We start from the raw sequence: 3,982 nt of genomic DNA, 5'->3' as shown, positions 1-3,982 counted from the left end.
AAAGGATGGTGATTGGAAACCAGGTTTGTAAACACTTTAAATCCATTTTCCTGTTCTTCATATCTCTTGTTTAATCCTTTGTAACATTTGCGAGTTCACCAACCTTAGGAAAGTAAGAGTTTTACCATTGCTTATGACCGATTCAATTTTATTATGCTGACACTCTTTTATTTTTCCCACTTACAGTTACTATACGATGGTATGAGTGTGGAGATCTACTAGGACTGCTTCGGTTTCTTTATTACTTGGTTTGGTGAAGAAATGTACTTGCCTTCTTTTTCTTTATGACTTGGTGATTCAAGCATTTGTATCTTTTGGGTATTTGATAGAATGATTTTATGTAAAATGTATGTTTTATAAATTTAATGTAATATTAATTTTATTTATGAATCAATTTGCAATTTCTAGTTTATGCACTATAGTTCAAATAATTGAAATATAGAACATAATAATATACATTACAGCAGCATTATCAAAATGAAAAAACAATATTTAAAACACGAAATGTTTGCTATAAAAACAAACATAATAGCACGAACTAAGCGCTAGTTAATAATATTAAATAGCAGAGTATTAGCGCTATAATAGATCAATTTATCATAACGCGTAAAAACTGCTATGGTAGAAGGGAGGTCTACAATAGCTCTTTATTATACAGCGTTTTCAAATGCATTACGAAAATTCTTTAGTAACATTTTCTGTGTGGTAGTAATGTTCATATTTTTTGTAGTGATATTTTCCAAATTCATAGCAAAGTCTCCACTTAGAGAGAATCAAAGGCTAACGAATCAACTTGGATAATGGATATATACTAAGATGTTATCTCAAAACATATATTCTTTAATTTTGTGGATGATTGAAAAAAAAAGTTCATGCGACGTAGAATAAATATACATAATACATTGGTTCGAAACCCTTTAACAAAAAAATAAAAATAAAATACATTGGTTCGTATAATTAAACTCGTGCATCCGTTATTTATTTTAACACAAGTCAGCCTTTTAAACTAATACATTGGTTCGTATAAGTTTTCAAATAATGAATTGACTGTTAGACACGTTTCTGGAAATATGGATTTAGCTAGTGAAATTAAAACTAGGACAATTCTTCTTATCGTAAGCATATTAAGTATCATGTAAGACATCTTTTGGTAAGAGTTTGTAACTTTCCAACGCTCAAATTATTTTTACTTTTGCTTTTCACTCGAACAATATTTTGGCTGGTTTGGAAGAATTGAGGGCTCATCATCGTCGAGCTTCATATATTAGTTTGCAAAGCTTTGTCTAATATCTCCATTCCCAATTTAACACAGTCTCTTGTCAATTTAAATGAATTCACGTCAAGGAAAGATTGAATTTAAACAGAGAAAATTTATGTATGATCTTGTACAAACTTTTGGCGGTGAGCCTTAAAAGACCTTCACAATTTAGATACAACTAGTGATAACTATCAGAATATTCAAATATTCACAAACTTTGAGAAAACTTGTATGACCTCCCGATAAAAGCCCCACACAAACCGTATAACAAAAACCAAAAAAAAAAAAGAAAGCCCCACACATATACTATTGTAGAGTCAAAGAGAGACCTAAGCCCAAAATGTGATGTGTAAATATCTTTTAATTTTAATTTCTAGTTCTAGATATACTGCTCATTATTGAAGTTGTCTTCTCTCTCTCAGACTCTTCATTTCAAAAGCCAAGGATAACCGTAACTTCCGCCACACGTCTGGTTTGGAACGTTGGGCTTTACAGTTTCCAATGGCTTCGGAAGCAAAGAAGGACCCATTTAGGGGGGTCGACTGGTACCCCTAATATAATATAAACCATATTTATAAGTATGTTTAGGTAAAAAACAACTGCTAACAGTTGGTGAAAATCTCTTCTGAAGACCCAGCAATCCCTAGGTCGATCCTTCATGTGTTCCCTACTTCTACTTTAATCCTCCTCTTTTTGTCTAAGGTCTAAAGTCCGACTTTGTTTTGGACCTATTTTAGTCTTGACCTCTAAGCCCTTTTAGTTTTTGTTCTTCTTTATCTAAAACCTAAAAATCTCAATTTAGTTTTTTTTTTGTATATTTAATTTGGGGCTAAAATCCCAATTTAGTGTTTCGGTATTTTTATTTAATTTGGGACTAAAACTCCAATTTTAACACAAAGTTTCATTTCAACTACATTATCATCGAAAAAATTTGATTGAGTTCTATTCGAATGATGTTAGACCTGGATTCACCACTAAAATTCTCAGATTCTTTATCAAAGCCTATTACCAAAAGAAGAGTGACACATGTTTCTCGAAGTGCCAAAAGACAGAAGAGTTCGAGAAGAGGAAACAACAGAGCTTACAAGGGCGCAAGGTGCTAAAAAAACTGGCGAACTCATGAGAAGCTCAGGAAGCCAAAGAGAATAAGACAGAGAGCGTGGAATGGGTCTTGAAGGAGGAGATCGGGAAAATATCAAATCGATTCAAACCCGAGCGTTACAAAGTAAATGTGGAATCAAAACAAACCATTTATGGAGAATAATTACATTAAATGTTAAATTACTACGCTTTTGTATTCCCAAAAAAGTATTCCCGAAAAAGGCATTCAATTTCATATCAAAAACCTAAGGTTATCCCCAATGGGGTTTTTAAGGGAAAAGTAGGGAAAAAATAATTCAGAAAGGAGAAAAAAAACGAAGAGCTCCTCTTAATTAGTATACTCGATTTCGGATAAGAGCCTGTGACGTGTCAGCGTGTGGTTGGGTAAAGAGTTTTATTCAGAGCAATCTCTCGCTCTCTGTCGCGAATCTCTCAGTCGGAGATTGAATCGGACTAGATGGAAATGGATAGCTACAAGACGAGAGACAGAGAGACCAACACTATAAAACGCAGGCTCGACGGCGGCGAACAAGCAAGTGGTATTGAAAGAATACATTAGTGGTTTCCCTAAGGAATCTGATTACAATCTCACCACCTCCACCGTCGAATTTAAGGTTCTGGGAGATTCTAACTCGGTTCTGGTCAAGAATCTCTACTTGTCATGTGATCCGATGATACTGTTTTGTGTGTGTGTGTTGGATCGTTTCTGTAACTTATATCTGGATGCATCTTGTTAGTCAATAAACTAGATAATTGTATGTTATATTTTAGATTGGTGTTCTTGAAGATGCTTTTGTCAGCAATTATTATATCTGTCAGCACTTGTTATATCTGTTGGAATCAACTCTTGCCTATGTGTATTGTTCTTCAAACTCTACTCTGTACTAAGGAAGCAGCCACGCAACTACGAGATTTTTTTACCTTGTCGTCTCGCAGCTGGGACGTCTAAACGTAGACGTAACAAAGTGGCGAGGTATATACCTTCTGTTAAATGGATTTGGAAATCATGGAGCGGTTTCGCTTAGCTTGTGCTCTGGTGGGGAGTGCTTCATCTCCGGTTCTCTTGATCGAACTGTTTTGCTTTGGGATCAAAGGGTCAAGAAATGCCAGGTACTTTACCTATCTTTCTTAGCCTAAGTGCTTATGGATGTCTTATGCCAGTGGACGGTCCTGGTGGTGGAATCGAATCGAGGTATCAACATAGCTACTTGTGCTTTACGCAGTAAGGTGTTGACTTTGGTGTATTCTCTGTGTGTTTTAGTGTTTAGATTTGTGTTCTGTCGCTTGGTAGTGTCACAATTCTTGTCAAAGTTTAAAGGTAGTATCGATTTAGGAAAACATTTCAACCAGAGTATCAAAAATGCTAGTTGTTTGATCCTTTGATTATGAATGCGGGGAATTTGGTTTGACAGAGAGTAACAATATTTGTACTTGTCATAGTAAGATGTTCATCTAAGGGTCGCTCTCTATAATTGCGGTTAGTGTCTTCATCAACTTAAAATGTATACACTTGTTTGTTTCTGAATTGGTTCATAATGATGTGTTTGTTCATCTAAGGCTTGTGTTACCTCTTATCCTTCTTCAGGTTGGATAATTTATTGGGTTTAATAATTAAGATTCATG

At 34.8% G+C, this 3,982-nt stretch overlaps 1 long non-coding RNA gene across 1 annotated transcript in view; it reads left to right on the top strand.

Moving 5' to 3' along the window:
- LOC104724218 overlaps positions 1 to 390 on the top strand; it is a 2,260-nt gene extending 1,870 nt beyond the window's left edge. Inside the window, exon 6 of the long non-coding RNA XR_002034167.1 lies at positions 187 to 390. This is a non-coding gene — a long non-coding RNA (uncharacterized LOC104724218). The remainder of the gene's footprint in view (positions 1 to 186) is intronic.

The sequence above is a fragment of the Camelina sativa genome, chromosome 11 (genome assembly GCF_000633955.1).
Source record: "Camelina sativa cultivar DH55 chromosome 11, Cs, whole genome shotgun sequence".
Classification (NCBI taxonomy): domain Eukaryota; kingdom Viridiplantae; phylum Streptophyta; class Magnoliopsida; order Brassicales; family Brassicaceae; genus Camelina; species Camelina sativa.
The sequence above is the reverse complement of the archived record's forward strand: the minus strand, read 5'-3'. Positions and strand labels throughout refer to the sequence as shown.